This window comes from Protopterus annectens, chromosome 12.part0 (assembly GCF_019279795.1).
Source record: "Protopterus annectens isolate FY-2018-M chromosome 12.part0, PAN1.0, whole genome shotgun sequence".
In the NCBI taxonomy this organism is placed as follows: Eukaryota; Metazoa; Chordata; order Ceratodontiformes; family Protopteridae; genus Protopterus; species Protopterus annectens.
Genome location: NC_056746.1, coordinates 637,870,467 through 637,894,644, shown reverse-complemented (window position 1 = coordinate 637,894,644; position 24,178 = coordinate 637,870,467).

The following is a 24,178-nucleotide window of genomic DNA, read 5'->3' as shown; positions in this document are numbered from 1 at the left end:
TTGCAATAAACAACATATATATATATATATATATATATATATATATATATATATATATATATATATATATATATATATATTTATATGGATGTGGGTGCAGGTTAATATAGTAAACTCTAATATGAGTGAATACTTTTTGTGGCTGCAAATAAGAGTGAATTCTCATATTAGTGGATGCTCTTTTCAATGAGTTTTAGCTGGCAGCCTATTGTATGAGATTTGTGGTACAGCAGAGTCAGGGAGTTTGCCCTTACCATGCTGGTATGCATTCTCAGCGTGGGTGTATATAATTAGCAGGGTGTGTGGGGGTTCAGGGGGCTGGGGGCTTGCCCCCTGAAAAAAAAATTTTTTTTTGTTATTTTCAGACTAAACTGATTGTTACTTCTTACTTCTCTCATATGAGTGTTCAGTGTTTGATCAGACACACATATTATTATATATAAATACACACACACACACACACACACACACACACACACACACACACACACACACACACACACACTTAAGGATTCACTTACCTTTATCAAACTGAACTAATATAGATATGAATAATGTTGCCATCAAATGATTATCATTATGCACATCAACACGCTGCTAAAGCCCCATGCACCCACAGTCCTCTTGCTAATTATATGTTCTTACTCAGAGATCACACAATTCATAGGGAAAGTGAAAATTCCCCAACCCTGAGAATTATCTGATCTGCTACATTTGTCGGCCAGTGTTAACCATGTGTTTAGTTGACCAAATTTTGTCAACTAACTAGATGTCAAGAAAAGTGCTGCTCAACGAAAGTGGTACCATGTATATATATATATATATATATATATATATATATATATATATATATATATATATATATATATATATATATATATGTGTATATGGGTTCCGTTCAGAAGCTTGAAATACTGAAATCTCGAATTTCAGTATTTCGAGCCCAAGAAACCAAATCCACATAATAGCAAAAGTTTAGAAGTGCGAAATTACAGTGGTTTTGAATTTCGCGCTTCTATAGTTCCGCTATGGTTATGTATTCAGGTAACTGTGGGTGTGTGTTAAGAGGTTTGGCTAGGGTCTGTGGTGTGTGGCAGTGTGTTTTGTTGCTGTGATGTATGTGTGTGCAAAAAGAAAGTAGCTTGTGTGGTGGTGTTTTGTGTGTGTTTGTATGTAGTGTGACCTTGGAGTGAGAATATTTAAGTAGGGGGTGTGGGGGGCACAGCCCCACACATGGGAGGTGCAGGGGGCTTGCCCCCATGCTTTCATGTAGTAGAGTGATTGTGTGTGTTTGTTTGGTGGATGGTGTGTGTGTGTGTGTGTGTGTGTGTGTGTGTGTGTGTGTGTGTGTGTGTGTGTGTGTGTGTGTGTGATTTAGACCACCTTTTGTTTTTGTTGTGTCATGAATAATCAGATAATCAGAAAAATACACTAAGACTGTGTTCCATCAAAATCATAACCAAGAAGAAAAACAGTGTTATTGTCACAGGGGTGGGGGGGTGAGGGCCCATACACTCTCCACCCCTTCTACTTAATATAAGCATTAAACAAATGAAAAAAGGTCCTGGAGCACAAAACCAAAACTAGAAAAAGAAATTAATTGCACCCCTGGGCAATCATGTCAGATTTCTCCAGTTAAAGAACAGATCTGAGCTGAGCGTAAAGTAAACCCTTTATTGTATGAAAAACTATAGTTTAGTTAACAGGTGACATACTCCTTTATCATACACTTTTGCCCCGAATACCCTCAGGACTTCATCAGTAGAAAATGGTGATCTCTGTGTTCTGCCTCATTTAAATGCTAGATGAATGTCACATGACAAGGAATCAATTAGTCAATGCTATCTTCAAGACATAGTGCCTTCCCCATATCCCCATAAAAAAATAACATTAGTGAGCTAGTGAGTAAAGTGAATAAAATGTTATAGGTGAATAAAATTATTAAAAATATAAATTATGTAAAAATGAGTTAAAATACAACCCCAAGTTACCAATGTTTAAAAAGTTACTGGCTTGGCACTATCAACTAATCAGGTTACCAGAAACGCACAATTACTGTAAACATATACAATGTTACTACTGATAAAATCCATACCAACAATCATTGTTTTCAAGTGGAAAAAAATGGTTTAGAAAATAACACATATATTAATATTGCTTGTAAAAAATCTTTCGGCTTTTCCCAGTTAGGGGTTGCCACAGTGGATCGAGTTGCCAGCCCAAACCTTCAGAGAAGGCACACCCACGCATCTACCTGCATGTCTTTTAAATTTCAATTGATCGTGGGGAGGACATGCAGACTCCACACGTAAGGCACTCCAGCCAAGAATCGAAGCGGAGAGCCTCTTGCTGTGAGGCAACAATGCTAACCACTGCACCACCATGGCCCTGTTTGTAAAAAAATATAGAGAATCCTAATATTAAAGATAATTATGCAAATATGCACATGATATAAAACAGTGTATATAAACCATATTCTGAAGAGTATAAACTTTCCTTGGGTGTTGAAAGCTTTGCATTTCTTAATTTTAAAACTGGCAAGATTTAAGTGCTGTCAATGATAAAAGGAAAACTGCTGTGTTTAACCTCAACTGCCATTGAAGCTCTCTGTATTCCAGCTTAGCCTCCTGAGGATCATGGGGTACTACATCCAAAATCCCAAAAGTGAACTTTTTAAAATTCACACAAAGAATACAATGTTTATAAAGTGCACTACTGGTGCTAGCTTTGTAATGTCATACCAGTGTTTATAAATCCTCTTTTTAAGGGTTTTTTGTCTTACCATTGTAAAATGCTGGACATGAATTACATCTAGCTATATTCACTATATATACACTATATCCACTACTATCACAAGTGCAGTTGTTTTTTTAAAGGGTTAATTAAGACAATCTTTCAAGATCGATCATTAGCCACTCGAGATTTGTGTACTTTGACATTTAGAATTACACCCTTATATACATACATATCTTTATCATCTGTATGTATGTATATATATATATATATATATATATATATATATATATATATATATATATATATATATATACAGACACACACACACACACACACAACACACACACACACACACACATATATATATATATATATAGATATATAGATAGATAGATAGATAGATAGATAGATAGATAGATAGATAGATATTGGTGATTGAATTCAGACTGACTCTTTATTGGAAAATTATGGGATTTTCATGGAATTTGGCATTTTAGGCCACATCATTCATTCACCACAGCCCAGGTTTCTTCTCATATTTATCACTATCAGCTTGCTTTATTGACTGTTCTGTACGTCATCTATAGACTGCCTTAAACTTACTGCAGAAGGCTGCTGGGAAAACATTACTGCCGCATCACATAAGACCTGCTGAGCTTACCTACACAGCTTGAGGTACAGTATATTAAAGATAAAATGGCTACTCTGTTAAGTAGCCATGGGTACACTGTTAAATAGCCACAGGTACACTATTAAATAACCACAGGTTTGATTTAGGGGGCTGATAGATAGTCTACTCCAACAGGTAACTTACCTAAATGATACATTGCTGCACTGAAACATACCCTGGTTGATGGTCAATGGTTAGCATTCACAACTGCTGTATAACCTAAATTGTTCCACAGTTTGAAGGGTACCACAGGGAACTGAGAGGTAATATACCCAAATACTACACAGTTTCTGGTGATTCATGACTATCAAACTATTAAAAAGCCTGACACTTGCTTAAGGTTTGTTACACAGCCTGAATCTTCCTGTGGGAGTGAAGGATTTTATAGAATGATTTGTTAGTAAAACCTCTCTAATTGCTTAACCGAAAACTGTAGTAAGTTACTTAAGTGTTGCAAAACAGAGCACAGATAACCCTTAAAATAAACCTTAGGCTATGTGACTGTGTAGCAGTGAGGTAGATTAGTCATCAGCCATCACGTTGTTGTTTTAGGCTTTGTAACAGGCCAGAGGTATTGAATAGTAATCTGCCAGACTACTGCACAGTCTGTAGGGAGTCAATCGGTCACCTGTACAGCAATTACACAGCCTGAAATTTGCTATAGTGGGTCGTTTGGTATCCTGCCTATCTGCTATATGGCCTGAGTGTTATTATAGGTGAGTAGTAGATAACCTTCAGGAATGTCAATATTTTCAGTCAACAGAGATGTAACAGATGTCTTCTTGGAGGCTGTCAGTGTGAATACTTACTAATGTTTTGCTTTTATGGTAATATAATTTTTTCACCTTTATTATTAAAAGCAGTTATGTTCAAAACTGATAAGGGTTATAAAACTAAAGCTGAGGAACACATAAGTAATTCCCAGCATCTTTGAAGCAGCACCTGATAATTTCTAGGCCTCACCTGTCACCCACTGTTACAAATTACTTTTGTCTGGAGGGAAACATGGCAGTTAGGAGCAGTGCAGGTCATGAGAACAGCCTACTGGAGACCTTCTCATCTTCCAAATAACAGAAGACATTTTCAAAGGTAGACTTCAGAATCACTACACAAATTCAGAGTAGTGTCTCAACTACTGTGTGTTGTTTCTATGAATTTTCTTTTTCTTTCTTTTTTTTTTTTTGATTGAAAACATACAATGAGTAATAACACCAGTAACATAAACAAATGTACAAGAGTCACTGAAATGCATGCACCATGAACCTTAAGAAATAAATTACTTTGAAGTGGTTCATGCCTTAAGTATCACATATCAAAGCTTGGAAGCTCTAATGTTAACAATTACTTGCACTGTGTTTGCTCCTTCTACCAGCAGCATGTAGAATTTACTCCTGTCAGTCACATAATGAAAATTCCACATTGTTTTAATGTTAGCAAACCTAGGCTTCATATGCAGGGCTGTTTTTTTTACTTCACCAGTTTTCACACTAAAAAGAGAGACTCTCCAGATCAAACTTTGTGCCTAGCCCATGTCATGAAGTGACTATTAGTTTAAAATCTGTCTGCAGCATCTAGTTTACAGGATCCTGGATAAACAGCTCTTTAAAGTCCACTCTTAAGTGCTGTGGGCAATATCCAGCAGAGAAATTTCGGTTTAGATTGAACTGTGTTCATCTGATGTCCACATTATAATAATCTGAGAGTGCAGACACATACAAGTGGAGTGTAACTGAATGTCTTATGCCTTCACGTTTAGTGATAAAGTAGTGACAATTTCTGCACTTGCTTTTAGATGATAGTGGAAAAGGTGATTTGGTATGTATTGTGCTTTATTTTGGTACTGTCTTACTGAACAGTAATGGCATTTCTTTTACTGAGGCTTTGCCCCTCTTTAGCATTGCTGTCCACAAATGTGTCTCATATATTAAATAATTATCCATGTTATAATGTGAAGAGATAGCTATATTTTTTGCTGGCATAATTAAACTTAGTTACCTGGCCAACGTAGTGAACAAAAAAAAAATAAAACAATTGACTAAAACAGGAAGACTGAAGACAGGAAACTGAAAGTGGTACCAAGGAACATTGCCTGTGACTCGTTCAGAGTCATTCAATCTGTTAGTTGAGGTTAAGGAAATCAGCTCAACGGTTGTATGAAGAAGCTTGTTAGCAGCTCATGTTATTAATCCTCTGTTCTAGACTACCATTGGAAGCATAATGTTATATTCAAGAGCAGGAGTCACAAAATACAGCACTGTCATGAAACCAATCTATACTGACACAAACCTGCATTATGCCAGGAACTAAGGACTCTGTTAAGTAGAATCAGATTTGATTAGTAGACTAAATACATGTTTTGCTGGTGTGTGTGTGTGTGTGTGTGTGTGTGTGTGTGTGTGTGTGTGTGTGTGTGTGTGTGTGTCTGTGTGTGTTCATTTGTGTCTGCATGTTTGTAAGTTTCATAGGTTCTCTGATGACCCAGCATCATCAGGTTTCACCTCGCGTCTAAAGTAGGAGTACACAAGACAGGCCTGGGACATGGTATGTCTAAGAAGGTGTGGTCTTTCTTAGCCCAGAAGACCAAACATAGATCATCGCTGAAAATGCTATAAGAAATGGAATACAAAGAGAGAGAGAGTGAATATCAGTCTGCATAACTAAGGAACTTAAGGCCTATGATTTTTTTTTAATTAAAAACCTCACAGATCTCTCCAGTTGAGTGATATGTTTTGATAGGCACATATCGAAGTAACCTGTAGTCAATTAAAAGGCAGGCCCTTGATTATTACTTTGGCCAGACAGAACTAGAGTCAAGACAGGATGATCCAAAGATAGAGAGTCATCCACAAGGATATCTAAACCTCTACTGACAGTGTTATTCTTAAAGGGGCATGTCATGTGTGTTTGATACGATGAAGAATTATGGACTAAACTGCATTTTTTGGATATTGCTTGAGGATATTGTCCTTGCATTAGCTGTTTATATAGTCCAACCCATCCTGGAATATCTTCTTGGTAGTGAGTTTGCAAATAACGACCCCCAGACATCAGCAAAGCTTGTTGACCACAGTTCTGAGATACTAGCTTTTAGTTTAGAGAAATAAAATCCAAAAGGAAGGCAATCCAGTGCCAAGATTTAATGAGCCTCACTTATGACATTATTACTTTCTTAGGTGCTGCCTGCAACTCTAACTACATGCATTGTCTGGCTTGCTATCCACTTCACTACATAACGGTGGATATTTAGACTCACACGTTTGATAACAATGCATTTATGGGAGTTAGTATTGAATGCTCTGGCCATGTGCAAGTATCCTTTGTAGATTGCATAAGCACCATTGAAAAGCTGAGTTACCCTTTTGAAAAAACTTGCAAGATTAAGAAGGCATGACATATAGTTGACAAAGCCAAATTCAATTGTATCCACAGCTTAGGAATTACAAATGTCTATTTATGAAATCAAAATGATATATTCTATGGCTTCACAAACAAGGCTTACAAGACAGGTGGAGCTATAATTACCACGGCAAGTGGTTGGGCCTCATAAATGTAATGGCTTCATGATGGCTGTTTCCCAGGCTTCAGGGATGTAGTCAGTTGCAGAACTTATGTTAAAGAGGTTTTAAAAAGCCACACTTGGTGCTAATGACTAAGTTTCCTAGTATATAGTCAGGGTCCATGCATGCTGTGTTCTTTATTTTGGAAATGGCTTCTAGGACTTGTTCAATTGTCATCTTAATGAGATGGTCAAGGACTGAGGAACCAGGGGAGCAGTTATGATGGTGAGGGACATTTCCACTAAATTTGTTGGCTAGAATAGTCATTGGGATCAGAATGAACAGTATCAATGAGACTCAATTCTGAATAATTATGAATGCCATTTCTTAACTTTCTAGTATAGTGAGAGAAAAATATATAATTACATTTGCTGTCAATTACCATTATGTATCGCAATCAGCTCTGAGTTTTGTGACTGCTACCTTAAGTTCTTTGCTAGCATGTTGGAGTGCCTTCTTAATATGGTGAGTGTGAGACCACGTATAAGAATTCAATATTTCTTCCTGCTGTTATGGAGTTTATTTATGAGTATTTTATAATAAGAGCTTGTTTTTAAATGTACTAAATTATTTAATAAATTAATAGGTACCACTTTTTCTTTGCAGCTATTTAGGTAAGAATATAATTCAGAGATAAAGGTTTTCACTCTATTTGTATGGTCCATCTGAGTATGTTGCAGAGGAAATTATTTAGGACACTACGTAATGGCAGAAGGTTTGCTTCTGAGAAATCTTTGAATATTAACATTTTTGTATGAGGGATACCTTTAGCCTTAAATGTAAAAATTACCAATGTTTGATCTGATTTAGCAATATAGGATACCTGAAGTGCTGTGTAAGGACGGAGCACCATCCATAAGGAAAAAAATCAAGATAATGTATCTTTTCCAGGTAGTAAGCATGTATATATTAATTGAAGCACTAGGCACACCTTCTATTTTTGCATAGGTGAGTTAGTTTATTGTGGGGTAATTTAAGCCACACAAATGAAGCCAGCAGCCCTGGGTGTCAGCATAAAAGTAATTTAATACATAAATCTAGAGGGAAAAATCCCTCAGATAACAAATATACAGACCGGTTTCGGCTCAGCAGAGCCTTCCTCAGTGACACAAGTTTTTTTATAAAAATCAGCTCACAAAAGTTTCAAACACCATGTATATATGTAAATGAAAACCAAAAGCACTACATGATCAGCCTATCAAAATTGGCAGATCATAATTGGTCATTAAGACCAGGTGGAAACATTGCCCCAAGTTTAATTATCCACTTCCTCTCTTTGGAAGTAAGCAATTCATGCCATTTTGTTTTATCCTGACATTTACCCTTAATATGGTCAATAATACAAAACATAAAGTTAGCTGTGGTGTGTTTTAAACTATGTTTGAATAGTGCATTGTTTATTCTTGATGTCACTAATGTGTTCACCAATTCAAATGCCTAGAAGTCTGACCCAAAGGCAGAACAGGTACAGGTCACTAAATATATAACCCACCCAGAACTGCAGTTTGCCCAAAAATTAATCTCAAAATCTCTGGTGTATTCTGACTACTAAATTCTCCAATGAAACCTTATTACAAAATTTACAATGGCCACACGAAAAACATCCAACTACTGGAGCCCTGTAAGAGTAGATTGAGTGTAGACTTTGGAATCAAACAAGGACTTCTTATAATGACTCAAATGTGACCCAATAGTACCCCCTTCTAAAGGAAAATGAACATCTGTCCCCAAGAAAGTTGTTCAATCTGTTGTCAGCCAAAAGGATGTTCCAATGTCTATCAATAATCTTCATAAAGCCTCGAGTATTGCGTCCATAAAGTAACTAGGTTGTTGTGACCTATCGATGGTGATCTTTATAGCACAACAAATCAGTTCTATGAAATTGAGAGACCCACTGTTTGGCCATGTGTATAGTCCCGGAATGATATCCCTATACTTAAATCTGGCAACCAAATCAACACTGGTCTGGACATAGGACCCTTGATTGGAACAAATTCTCCTAGCTCGTAGGAATTGTGACTTAGGAATATTCGGATGATATGTGGTGGGTGGAAGCTAGTGGCATGCAATAAAGAGTTATATTCCGGAATTTCTAAATAGGGTAGTGGATAAAGTATTATCCATATTCCTATGTAATTCAACATCAAAAAATTATATTGGACCTGTCAAAACTCATCTTGAATTCTATACCCCATATGTTGTTATTAAGATAATCAAGATTCCATGAGATACTGGTCATCAGCCCTCCACACCAACCAACAATCATCCAGGTATCGACGCCACATATCCATTTCACACATATAGATATTATGACTGGCATCATAAATAATGATCTCCTCGATATATGCCATAAATAGATCTGCATAAATGGGTGCAAAAGATTCACCCATAGCAGTTCCTTTAGTTTGCCAAAAGCACTTATTTTGATAATAGAAAATATTACTGGTTAGCACATATTCAGTAAGACAAACCAGAAAAGTGTTAAACCTGGTTTGTATAGTTCAGATCTAGCCAACCAATATTCTAGTGCTTGTAGGCCTGCCCAATGTGGAATGTTGGTATAAATATCAAGGGTACATAATAGCCAGTCCGGCTCCAATTGGATATCACTGATAACCTCCAAAAACTGTGTGGTATCTTGAATCGAGCTCTGATTAACCCTAATAAGGGTTTCAAATAGAAAGTCAGATATTCCGATAAAGTTCGTCAAGGACCCATGTCCAGACACAATAGACCAGGTGGGTTGGTAAGGTTTTATGTATTTTAGGAAGCATAAGAAATTGTTTTGAGGGCGACACCATCAACGACACCATCAATTGTTCCTTAGTAGCCTGCTGGATAATACCCTCATCCACTGCTAATGTCAAAAATTCCTCAATCTTACGCTGTAAATTGGGGGTTGGATCCAAAGGCATGGCCATATAATGGTCTCTATTCCCCAACTGTCTCAAAGCCTCCTGATCATAAGAATCCTTATTCTGAATCACCACAGCCCCACCTTTGTCGGACTGTGTGATCACCACATTTTTGTTTTTTGCTAACTCATCCAGACTACACACTTCATCCCTGGACAGATTATTATAAGACAGAGGAAAATCCTTATAGTGATAGTGTAAATCATATAGCACATTCCTTTGAAAAACTCCCACCAATTGAGTCATAGGTGGATTAAAAGACGATTTCTTAAATTTAAACTCATGAGATTTATCACTATCACTATCAGCAAACAACAGTTTTAAATTCAATAATCTACAAAAGTTAACCACATCCAGGGCTAAAGACTGTTCAGATACAAAAAAACCGGGGACAAAGTTTAAACCTTTATTTAATAATGAACCCTGTGTAGTAGTCAACTCAATAGAAGAAATATTATGAACATTAGAAGGGAACATTACTGTGCTGTCATCAGTTTCAGTAAAGCATCCATGCTTTGTTTGGGCGTGTCTTTCTGTGTTTCCGCCCGCGGAAGGGTGTGACAAATTGTCACGTTTAGCATTGTAGGACATCAATCTGGTTCTCCTCGAATTCTCCTTCAGTGTTAGATGAATATTCATCACCTGAAGTGAAATTGGAAGATTCAGAAGTGTTCTTGAGAATAGATTTAGGTCTTTTTCTTTTAGGAGTGGAGAATCTCTTAACTCCCCTTTCATACTCCCCAGGTACCCTAAAGGAAACATTTTGGAGCTATCAAAAGGTTTCCCCTTTCATAGTCCCCACATCTCTAAAGAATTTTTGATCTTTCTCTCTTTGAGTACTGAATTCATCTTGGAGAAGTTTTTGATCTGTGTGGAAAAGGAGTCACAAGTTTCAAACTTGCTGGTATCCGCACATATTAATTCAAGATCTTTAACCCCTTTCTGTACCTTCCGTTCATAAAAGCTGTTAATGCATCCACAAACTTAGAACTAGCCAACTGTTGGACCTGTCCCCAATCTTCCAATAGTTTGTCGTCAATGTCAGAGACCAAAGGTTGCACCTTAACCCTAAGGCCCGTGGAGTAATGTTTTACGTTGGTATGCCTTAAATAAACGTAGGTGCCAAACATTAGTCCTAACCATTCGCATGTTTTACTAAGTGAACCAAAAACATGTCACATTCACTATAGACAAAGGAACATGTAGAGCCCAATGGGCCTAAACAAAACTGATAAGTCATCCATATCGGATGATAACCCTGAATAAGGGGTGATAATGCCATGATTTTAACCCAAAGGACTTGCCCACACTCAAAAAGACAATATATATAAATATATATATATGTATATATATATATGTAAATATGTACTGACTATACTTAAGCACTGTTATAATGCAGCCAACACACCAGCAACACAATAATTGGGAATATCAAACAATATTAACAGCAACATTTCATAGAAGTGGGTTTCAACCTGTTCATATGCAAAAATACCAAAAAACCTAATACCATAATCAGTCCTGAAGCCCCTAAGTTCACGCTTCACACTGTGCATAGGTTAAATGAATGAAAAATTTGGTTAATGTATACAAATACAATAAGCAGCCAAAAATCCAGAAATTCACACGCTGCGTATTTGTATAAACCAAATATATGGAAATGCAATGAACAAAAGACCCAATTCACATATCCAAAAATGAAAAATCCCCAAAATTGAGCTGGAGTGTGACAAAAATATAGTCAAACAATATACACATAGATACATATAAAAAATCTCTACATGTGAAACCAAGTCCAATGGGTAAAAAAAGCACTGAAGATAAAGGCAAAATGGGCACAAATATTGAAAGACCCTAAAAAAGGGCCTCCCCTACTTATCCTGCCAGTTCAATATCAACCCCACCAGATGAAACCTGATAGATATAATGTTATAATTTGGGAATAACACCCCAGCAGCCCGACCCAAATATCAAATCAGAATATTCAAAATAACAAATGAGAAGAACCAGAAGATGCAGTATTTACCTAACATCACAAAAAAATATATGTAAAAATATGTGTACATATATCCTAACACCTATATAATAACATACAATACTCAATAGCCACTGTACATCAATTCACTTATAAAGAGTTAGTCATAAATATGACATAGATAACTTGAAGTACAGATGTATTTAACCATAATGATGTATAGGAACAAACCCATAAATAAATGCACACTAAGGAACAGACACAACTTTCCAAAAGCAACCCAAAGTGGGCTACATCCATAAGCAATTATAGTATATAACAAATTGCAAAAATGCAAAAATGCAAACAATAAACAAATTCACCTCAAGTCCACAATAGTCCAGAATCCAAATGTCAATAATCCAAAAACGCTGTGGCCATATAGAATCACATGAAATAAGGTCTAGGGCAAGCCGCAAACCAAAGCAAACCTCACTTTACAAGAAGAAATCCTGGATGTTCATGAACCTGTTACACAGTCCACATGAAGAAAAAAGCACCGACCATCCAGCGATGTATCATGCCTGATAAACTCCAACAGCCTGGCGTACAACTTGATATAAAACACACCAGACCATAAAGGAAACGCCGTGAAAGTGTTGGAACACCTCACAACATAACGCTTTGCTCTTCATGACCGGACAGTCAAACGAGATGAGAACACACCAGACCATAAGGAAACGCCGTGAGAGTGTTGAAACACCTCACAACATAACCGCTGAACTTCTAGCTTGACCGTCAACCCAGTTAAGAACAAGCCGGAAGTAAAATGACGTGTATCCGGCAAAGCAACCACCGGCAAAAATGTATACCAGATAAAAATTAAATGTATTATAGCATGTAGAAGCCTTCTTAAGCAACAAAAATAGCTGAAATAGCTAACGGACACCAACGACAGTCCCCAGCATCCAAATCCTTGAAGCAAAAGTCCACACAGGATGCACGAAAGACCGCTGCACGGCAAAAGCACATATAAATCCACACAAATGAAGCCAGCAGCCCTGGGTGTCAGCATAAAAGTAATTTAATACATAAATCTAGAGGGAAAAATCCCTCAGATAACAAATATACAGACCGGTTTCGGCTCAGCAGAGCCTTCCTCAGTGACACAAGTTTTTTTATAAAAATCAGCTCACAAAAGTTTCAAACACCATGTATATATGTAAATGAAAACCAAAAGCACTACATGATCAGCCTATCAAAATTGGCAGATCATAATTGGTCATTAAGACCAGGTGGAAACATTGCCCCAAGTTTAATTATCCACTTCCTCTCTTTGGAAGTAAGCAATTCATGCCATTTTGTTTTATCCTGACATTTACCCTTAATATGGTCAATAATACAAAACATAAAGTTAGCTGTGGTGTGTTTTAAACTATGTTTGAATAGTGCATTGTTACTGCGCTTATTCTTGATGTCACTAATGTGTTCACCAATTCTAAGGCGAAATGCCCTAGAAGTCTGACCCACATAAAAGGCAGAACAGGTACAGGTCACTAAATATATAATTGTAATTTAAGCCACCTACAAATAAACATTTTTGGTCTTTTAAGGATAGAAGTTATAGCACTTACGTAGTTATCATAATTACTCGGGACATGGACTTTGGTTTACAAAATTTCTAAATTCGGGTCATATGGAATCTGCCCTGGTATGAGAATGTCTCTGACAAAGACTTATATTCCACAGCAGTTACCCATAATTATGAATGGTTATAGGCAGTCAACCATGGAATAGGGAGGGGATTGAGGTCTTCTTATTGCATTGAAACAAACACTGTGCTGCTACAGTTCCCCTTCAGAAGACTGAAGCATCATAAGCTCAAAATTCATAAGCCTGAAAACTCAAAAGCCTGAAACTCAAAAGACTGAAAACACACAGAATACAAATAACGCTAATATTCCAGTACAAAGACACACAGAAACACATACAAAACAAAGCATAGCAGTTGTCACCAAGTATGAGCAGGGGGGCAAGCACCCCTGCACTCCCCCCATGTGGGGGGCTGCACCCCCCACACCCCTGTTACTTAAATATATCAACTCCAAGATTGCACTTATTGGAAAGTAATATGGTTTATGTTGTTTAAAGTCAGTATATGTATTTTGTGTGTTTTCAGGCTTTTGGGTTTCAGGCTTTTGAGTTTTCAGGCTTATGAATTTTCAGACTTTTGGTTTCAGACTTATGAATTTCGAGCTTATGATGTTTCAGTCTTCTGATCGGGAACCGTTGCTACACATATATATTTCTGTTTTGGTTTTAGTAGGGCTTCAAGGTCAGGAATCATTTTGGTAAGACTCTTGGAGGTAATTTGTAGAGCCTCCTCAGTATTTTCCAATCTAAAACCTGCTAGGTGGGAATGTTAAGTCAATGGATTGTGTCATAAAATTTAGCCATTAAACAGAAGCTCTGGTAAGAGAGGTGCAAACCAGACTTTGGAAAGCAGGATGGTCTGTTAGTTTCATCTCATGCTGGATCCAGCACGAATGACATTAGCTACTAAACCAATTATTTTGTCATTGAAAATTCATTCTATTTGATGGCAAGATACTACTCAAAAGGAATATCTTTCCTGCATCTGTCACATACTTAGCAAGAGCAGTCATTTTGTGCGTTTTCCCTTGGATGGAAAGCCTAAGGTAGTGCCACTCAGCATCATCCACCAATAGGTCATAACTGTATTTCACAGGATGAAGGGTTATAAGACGTTTGACATGCTATATCCTGGTTCAAGAAAAACAGCTAACTGTACCCATTCATACCTCTCAGCTGATCTGTTAATTCCATATTTAAAAACATACAGCGTATATAATTGAAAGTCAGGCTATTGTAAATATTGTATATAGTTGTTTAAAATGATATTTAAAAATATTATGTAAATGTTATTTTAATTGAAAATAAAAAGTTTTTTGAGGAAAAAAAAAGATTTTCACAGAATGTCTAGATTTTTGCCTCTCACAATGTTCTGGAGCCTGGCTCCAGAAAGATAACTAATTGTACCGTTCTTGTTGTCTCATGACAATAGTGTCAGCGTGGCTCACAACAGATTCAGCAATTACCAAAACTTTTCTTAGAGTGGATGCATCCATTTTAGGCCTTAAGAGCTTGTGACTTATGTGTCTTATTTATTTATTTTATATTTCTTGACTGGGGAAGTCCAGATGGGTGCAAAGACCCCTTTTCAGTGGAGGCCTGGAAGAAAAGTTCCAGTACATGAAGTACAAAAAAAAATCTTTTAAGTTGTACAATATTAACACTGTCTGGCAGAATACAATTAAAATAAATTTTACAATATCAAAATAGATAGGCTAGTAACTATATATATACAGTAGCCAATTTATATTCTATACAGACATAGTTCAATAACTATAAGATAGATGTCACAATACAGAGTACTGACTTATTTACAATGGGTGGGAAGGCAAAAGATTGGTTTAATTATGAAATATAAAAGAAAAAAGTGGTAAAAGAGTTAAGGCAGGCATAGGTAGAAGGTGGGGTGGATGAAGACAGAGTGATCGTTGGTAAGAGAGTAGAGAAGAGCAAAGGTGTAGTAGAACAGGAAGAAAGCGAAGATATTATACTTATCTTGGAGATGTACAGTTACAAAGCCAGAATGTTGAGAGGTGTTTTCTTAGATGTGTTTTGAATGCTTTTTAATTTTCAAGAAGTCTGAGAGTATGTGGGAGGGCATTCCAGAGGGTAGCTACTGAGCCTGAGTATAAGAAGGCTCCTTCTCTGAAGTATGTGTAATGGCTGCTGAGAAATGTGTTCATGATGTGGCTGTTTGAAACTTTCCCACACATTTTTGTTATTAGTACTGTCTCATATCTGTGGCATCACCAAAAAGGAAAAAAAATTCCTTCTAGGACTCCTTCAGCAGTAGCATAGCTAGGATGAGGTTGAGGGGCAGCTACACCCAGCTCAAAGTATTAGGGGGTGCAAATGACAGATACATGTGCATTACTGGCATTGAGAAATGAATGCTGGCATTTGCATTTGTGGCACTCCTTGTATGGAATAAGCTATAGCAACTAGGACTTCAGAAATGAAGCACTTCAATGCTCTGTGTGGTCTATAGCAGATGCTTATGTAGCAAGCACCTGCTATTCTTTAAAATGAGAAAAGAGAGGGTTTTCTTCAGTAAGGCTCATCCCAGAATGTTAGAATTAAAGTCCTTTAGTACTCTGTGTGAGGAGGGCAGCAGTGTGATTTTCTTTGCTTTAGTCTTTTTATCAGGCTATATAATAGCAATGGGGAGTCTCTCCCTTTAGTCTCTGACAACTATAACAGAAAAAGCAAGTGCAGTTTAATGTATAAAGTGCATTTCTACAAGATGTTGGCACCAGCGATAAAGTAGTCTCCTTTCTTTGGAATGATGTTTTCAGACCTAAGACCTGATTTTTGGGGGGATGGAGATAAGAGTGTGACAGCCTCACAATTTATGTTGATCCTAAGCTTAGTAAAGACAGCAACTGCTGAATAGTGATGAGGCTGTGCAAAGTAGGTATGGAAGGTGTTCTTGTAAAGTCAGGCAGAAGATGAAAGTTATTTCTGGAATTTCAGATCGCTATGCTAAGCAGCTTAAGTATTCTAAAAGATACAACAATCGCTATTTCAGTGATGAGTAGGTAATCTGCAAAATCAATGAAAGGAAGTTAGTTACATTGCATGATAAAGTAAGACAGAGAAACTTTAGTGGGATTTTGGAGGGTAAGACAGATTTGATTTCTGAGAATATTTAAAAATCATGATGATGCAATTGATTAGATTTTTCAAAGAGACCACTCGGTATTGAAAACGTTGATAGATTGTCATCATAGGTGACTGAGGGCTTGTGGTCAACATGAGTGATTCTGGTTCAGTTTTAGACTTGGTATGAGAAGGAGAAGTTCTATCACAAATCTGGTGACCTATTAAGAGCATAATGGTTGATGGAAAGACACTGTTTGTGGATTGTGATTTCTTGAAGAAGCCCACCCAGCAACAGGTGCAGTTTTCAGCTGCCACAAAAAAGGTGCAACTGGTATAAGTTCATAGTATCATGGGTTCTTAGGTAGGTATTATGCATGTGATTCAAGAGACCATTGAAGATCCTAGCCAAATTTCTCAATTTGTCCAAAGCAACGGTTAGGTGGCTTTCACTTCCTTTCTCTTATATGATTATGTGTAGCACAGCTTCATTCCTTTTTTTCTACTTGAAAAGTATTATTTTATGTGAACAACTACATCATCTATAGACATGTCACATCACTAATTAGTCTGACCAGTCACATATGCAAAGTCATGGAGCACATTATCACACAAATGATAAACAATGGCATCAAAAACCTTCAGACATTTGATCCACCACAGTTTGTTTTGGTCAAGGGCATATCATGCCTAGTCCATAGGTTTATAGGTTCATAGGTGTTTATTAGGCTAATGACCACAAAGGCCTTTTTATGCCTAGCCATGAATCCCAAATTTCTGATGAGTTCTGGTACCCTTCATAAGTGTAAGCAGGGCCTTGGGAGGTAAAACATTTATAAGAAGGGGCCTGTGAGATGAACCATTTACAGGTTGCCTGTGTCCATTAGAGACTTAGGTGACAAACCAGGGATGAATATCCTGTCCCCCATCCAATTGTCTAAGTTACACTTGAACTGGGTTAGGGAGGAACTGTTCCAGGGATGGGATAGTCTCTGAGATGCATACCTGTCTCTCCAGCAGGTTCTATTTTTTCAGAAGGTTACCAAGCAAAGGATGTGGGCAAAACATTATATACTGCCTACCTTGACCTCGCCAAGGCATTTGATACTACACCTCAGTGTGGCATAGTAAACAATCTCACAGAATTAGGCATTAACCCATATTACATTCTAGATATCCAGCTGGCTCTCAGATTGGAACCAGGAAGTTAAGGTAGGGGAGTCCACCTCCACAAAAAGGCCCATTACTAATGAAGTCCTTAAGGACTATTTGCTGGGTCCGCATCTTTTTTGCATCTACTTCTCTTATGTCAAGGCCAACATCAAAGGCCTCAGGCTGACCAATTTGCTGATGATTGCAATCTATGAACAGTTATGGAATCCCCCAAGACACTACTATCCACCAGGAATAGCCAACAGAGACAAATAACTGGTGCCAGAACCATGATTAAAAACTTAATTCCAAGAAATGCATAGTAGTACACTTTGGGAAGTCAACTACCTCAGGAAATTGTAAAAAAAATATATATATGGAGCAGAACAAACCAAGCTTCGATACTGATGTCAAAGCATAAAAAGTCTTTTATTGTACAAAGATAAGTGCTTTCACATCCAAACTTCTTCAGATCAAACAATAAATTAGACCATCTATTCATAATTATATACTAAAATCAATTGTTGCAAAAACCAATCAAAAAAATCACTTAATTAAGTTCTTAAAGTGATATAATAACACATGATAAACTAAAAATCATAAACATGCCTTATAACATATATAAAATCTAAAATATATATATATATATATATATATATATATATATATATATATTTAAAAATAAATATATAGAGCATAAAGTGATATTTTAAAAATGCAGTTTCATAATGGAATACTCGCTTCCTATGAAGTTACAAACTTCTACATGTTCATGGCTGACTTCTAATAAATATAAACATATAAATTAATACTTAAAAAATGTAATATTTATCAAGATAGCAACCGAGATGAATAATAAATATATATAGCATGTTAAAAAGTATGTACAAATGACTTTATTTGTCTGCGCTTATTTAATAGGGGCTTAATGCTAGCTCGTTCATTGAGCCCCTTTCCCCTATCTGCCCTGAGTAAAATTATCCAATTATTTTCTATGTACTCAGTATGATTTTTAATATCACCTTGTCACATGGTAGTGGGAATAACTTGTAGTACCTGAAATTTAAAAGTAGGTGTATTTCCTGCATTAACTACATGCTTAGCTAGAGCATTGTGCATCAAGCCTTTTTTTATGTGGTAAATATGCTGTCTAATCCTATCTTTAAAATATCTATTTGTTTTTCCCACATAAAATGACCTGCAGGTCTGACAAACAGCTAAGTATATAACATTGCATGTTACACATGTAGCTCAAGCTTTTATAGAAAATTATTTTCTTAAGTCTGGATGATAAAATATAATAGACTCTTCAATATACATGCAAAAATTGCAGTTCTGACATGGTTGTGTACCATGTTGTTCTTCCTCTACTTTATGCCCTTTTCCATAGCACAATAACCGTCTCAAATTATTTTTATTTTTATACAAAAAACTTGGCTTGGATCCTACTATCTGCTCAATTTTTGGGTCTACCTGCAAAATAGACCAATTCTTTTTAAATATATCAAAAATGCTACTATTATCAGATGTAAAGAACATGGGTATCTTAACCAAAGATGTTTCTCTCTTCATAATGCAGGTATTTTCAGTTGTATTTGGTCCAAAATATGGGGAAGCTTTACTTTTACGTAATTCAGGAACATCTTTTAAATTTTCCAAGACTTCTCTCTGTGTATATCCCCTGACGCATAATTTGTCGTGTAATTCACTCAATTCTTTATTAAAATTTGACTCTGACATATTTAATCTAGATGCCCTAAGGCCTTGTCCCTTTATCAAGTTTTTAAATATGTATGTGGGATGCATACTAGATCTAAATAAAAGTGAATTACGATAACATGATTTTCGGAATATACCAGTATTTATCAACCCACCATTTAACTTTTCTATAAATAGATCCAAAAATTCAATCTTGTTTTTTGATCTGTTCATTGTAAATTTTAAGCATTCTGTTAGATTATTCATCTTCTCAAAAAATATATCTAAACTCTCATACGAACCTCTCCATAACATGAAGAGGTCGTCAACAAAACGTCTATAAAATATAATGTTTGTTTTAAACTCATCCAAAATGAAAAGTGTGGTCTCCTCCCACTGTGCCAAAAACATATTTGCATAAGAGTTGGCACAGGGGGTACCCATTGCCACACCCTCACATTGAATGTATAACTGATCATCAAATAAGAATAAATTATTCTCTAAGACCAGTTCATTGAAACAAGTGATAAGATCTATTTGTTTAGGTAAGAGTTCACTGTTTACAGTCATATAATTATGTATATATTGAATTCCTAAGTCATTCGGAATTATTGTAAATAGTGACTGGATATCAAATGTCACTAATATAATGTCTTCTATGTTATTCTGTATCTTTAAATTGTCATATAAATCAATTAAAAAGTGTTTTGAGTCCCTATGGACATATATGTTCTTATTTATAACAGGTCGCAAATGTTTTTCAATATATACTGATAAATGCTCTGTGACCCATCCACCTCCTGCAACTATTGGTCGCATAGGTGGATTTATACTGTCTTTATGAACTTTGGGTTGCCCTTGTATGATTGGAATAAGTGGGTCTTTTATAAATAAATAGTCAAAAGTATCTTTAGTAATAATGCCACCTTTATATATATCTATCAGAGTATCCTTAACATGTGCTATGATATTATTAACTTTCTGTATTGTGATTGATTTATAAAATTTGTCACATAACAATAGTTTCATGGCTTGCACATAATGTACTGAATTCATAACTACTATGAGGCCCCCTTTATCTGCGGGTCGTATTATAATGGAATCATTATGCATCAAATTTGTTAGTGCTAATCTTTCCTTATATGTTAAATTATTTCTAGAATTTCTTTTAATGTTATTATTCTGCTGATCATAATATTTAAAAAGTTCTTCTTCTGTAATCTTTGAATATGCTTCAATCAATGGATGATTGACTGGAATATAATTACTTAAACGCTTTAAATCTGTTTTCACTGTTTCTAACCGTCGCTCTTCTTGGTCACTTTCAAATAAATATTTAAGCATAATATTTCTACAAAATACTTTAAGATCTAATATCTGTCATCTTACTTTTAGTAGTTGGAATAAAATTCATTCCCTTTTGAAGTATCTTCCTTTCCTCATGTGACAAAATATGAGAAGAGATATTTAGCACTAATGATTCTTCCCCTTTGCCCGCATTTTCTTGATAGTTTGAGTCAGGGTATATTCCCCAGAAAATTTCCGTTTCTGGCGTCCCCGACTCATAGAGCGCGTTCTTCTCCCTCCCCTCTCTGTTCTCACAGGTAAGGGAAAAGAAATTTCTCCACTAACTGCTGGAAGTAAAGTATGCTGTTTAGTTTTTGATCTAACTACTGGTTGTACACCTAAATTTGCAGTAGGTTTTAACACTTCAACGATCGGATATAAGTTAGTTTGTTGCGAATCCAACTTATTAGACTTATTAGTCTGGCTAGTTTCAATAACTTCAATATCATTATCAACCATTACTGGGATATTTCCCACAGTTTGATGTACATCATGGTCTCTTACATGTACAGAATTAACATTCATATTGCTCACAGTTGTCAAATTTAATTGTTCAATATTATCATGCATACGTTGTGGAAATACCTTTTTTACATTTTGTGAAACATTAGGTATAAGTTCTTGCTCATTAACAGTATCTAGCATTTGATTTCGTATGGGCCACATGAAGACGTGACCCAGTCGAAAATCATTAGTGTCTCGTATTATTTTATTCCTTTTTTGTTGTAGAAGTTTTCGTTCATATGCTGTAACACTATCCAATAAACTTTCAAATAATGAGTGCATTACGTTAGATGGAAACTTTTTAAATAAATGTTCCTGTTTTTCGTTTATAATGTCAATCAATTTACATTCCTCGGGTTCAAAAAATTCGACAAGTAACGCCAGGTACTTGCCGCTTACCTCGAGGTTAAGCTGTTGCCAATGAGTTAGCAGCTCTGGATAATAAGTTCCTTGCGTTGGCATATTAAATACTCTTAGTCCACGTGGAACAATCTTTTTCTCTAAACAGTACTGAAAATGGTAGCGTTGAGCTTGCAGTCTTTTAAGTTTTAAAAGGTCTCTTTCGATGTCATCCATTAACTGTTGCAGATGTTCTAAATCTTCGGTTGCTTCTACTGCGTCATCCGTTGATGCGCCAAGGTCAAACTGCCATAAAGCACTTCTCGTGCAGGTCAGATGTTGAAGAAATCTTTTTTGTAAATTCCCCATTGGATTTTCTGGATTATAATCCAACTCTATAGATACAGATGAATCCAATCGGCATGGCCAAAACATAGTCCATAGGTTTATAGGTTCATAGGTGTTTATTAGGCTAATGACCACAAAGGCCTTTTTATGCCTAGCCATGAATCCCAAATTTCTGATGAGTTCTGGTACCCTTCATAAGTGTAAGCAGGGCCTTGGGAGGTAAAACATTTATAAGAAGGGGCCTGTGAGATGAACCATTTATAGGTTGCCTCTGTCCATTAGAGACTTAGGTGACAAACCAGGGATGAATTTCCTGTCCCCCATCCAATTGTCTAAGTTACACTTGAACTGGGTTAGGGAGGAACTGTTCCAGGGATGGGATAGTCTCTGGGATGCATACCTGTCTCTCCAGCAGGTTCTATTTTTTCAGAAGGTTACCAAGCAAAGGATGTGGGCAAAACATTATATACTGCCTACCTTGACCTCGCCAAGGCATTTGATACTACACCTCAGTGAGGCATAGTAAGCAATCTCACAGAATTAGGCATTAACCCCTATATTACATTCTAGATATCCAGCTGGCTCTCAGATTGGAACCAGGAAGTTAAGGTAGGGGAGTCCACCTCCACAAAATGGCCCATCACTAATGAAGTCCCTAAGGAGTATTTGCTGGGTCCGCATCTTTTTTTCATCTACTTCTCTTATGTCAAGGCCAACATTAAAGGCCTCATGCTGACCAATTTGCTGATGATTGCAATCTATGAACAGTTATGGAATCCCCCAAGACACTACTATCCACCAGGAATAGCCAACAGAGACAAATAACTGGTGCCAGAACTATGGTTTAAAACTTAATTCCAAGAAATACATAGTAGTACACTTTGGGAAGTCAACTACCTCAGGAAATTGCCTCATTGATAACACACAACTAAAAGCAGAACCAGTAGTCAGGGATTTGGGGATGTATATAGACAGTAACCTGGATTTTAAAAAACATGTGGCTATAGTAATATGGAAATCATTCTATGTTGCTCAATGTATAAGTAAGATTATTGCATCTAGATCCATGAGAGCCATCTTTCTGCTGTATTTAATGCTCATCAGACCCATGGTTCGGTATATACCTGACCAGGCACATGCAACAAATGTAATGTCCGTAAAGGTTCCATGCAAAAAGAATAAGGGGGTGTCCACTTTCAAATAAATATTTAAGCATAATATTTCTACAAAATACTTTAAGATCTAATATCTGTCATCTTACTTTTAGTAGTTGGAATAAAATTCAATCCCTTTTGAAGTATCTTCCTTTCGTCATGTGACAAAATATGAGAAGAGATATTTAGCACTAATGATTCTTCCCCTTTGCCCGCATTTTCTTGATAGTTTGAGTCAGGGTATATTCCCCAGAAAATTTCCGTTTCTGGCGTCCCCGACTCATAGAGCGCATTCTTCTTCCTCCCCTCTCTGTTCTCACAGGTAAGGGAAAATAAATTTCTCCACTAACTGTTGGAAGTAAAGTATGCTGTTTAGTTTTTGGTCTAACTACTGGCTGTACACCTAAAGTTGTAGTAGGTTTTAACACTTCAACAATCGGATATAAGTTAGTTTGTTGCAAATCTGACTTATTAGTCTGGCTAGTTTCAATAACTTCAATATCATTATCAACCATTACTGGGATATTTCCCACAGTTTGATGTACATCATGGCCTATTACATGTACAGAATTAGCATTCATATTGCTCACAGTTGTCAAATTTAATTGTTCAATATTATCATGCATACGTTGTGGAAATACCTTTTTTACATTTTGTGAAATATTAGGTATAAGTTCTTGCTCATTAACAATATATAGCATTTGATTTCGTCTGGGCCACATGAAGTCGTGACCCAGTCGAAAATCATTAGTGTCTCGTATTATTTTATTCCTTTTTTGTGATAGAAGTTTTCGCTCATATGCTGTAACACTATCCAATAAACTTTCAAATAATGAGTGCATTACGTTAGATGGAAACTTTTTAAATAAATGTTCCTATTTTTCTTTTATAATGTCAATCAATTTACATTCCTCGGGTTCAAAAAATTCGACAAGTAACGCCAAGTACTTGCCGCTTACCTCGAGGTTAAGCTGTTGCCAATGAGTTAGCAGCTCTGGATAATAAGTTCCTTGCGTTGGCATATTAAATACTCTTAGTCCACGTGGAATGAT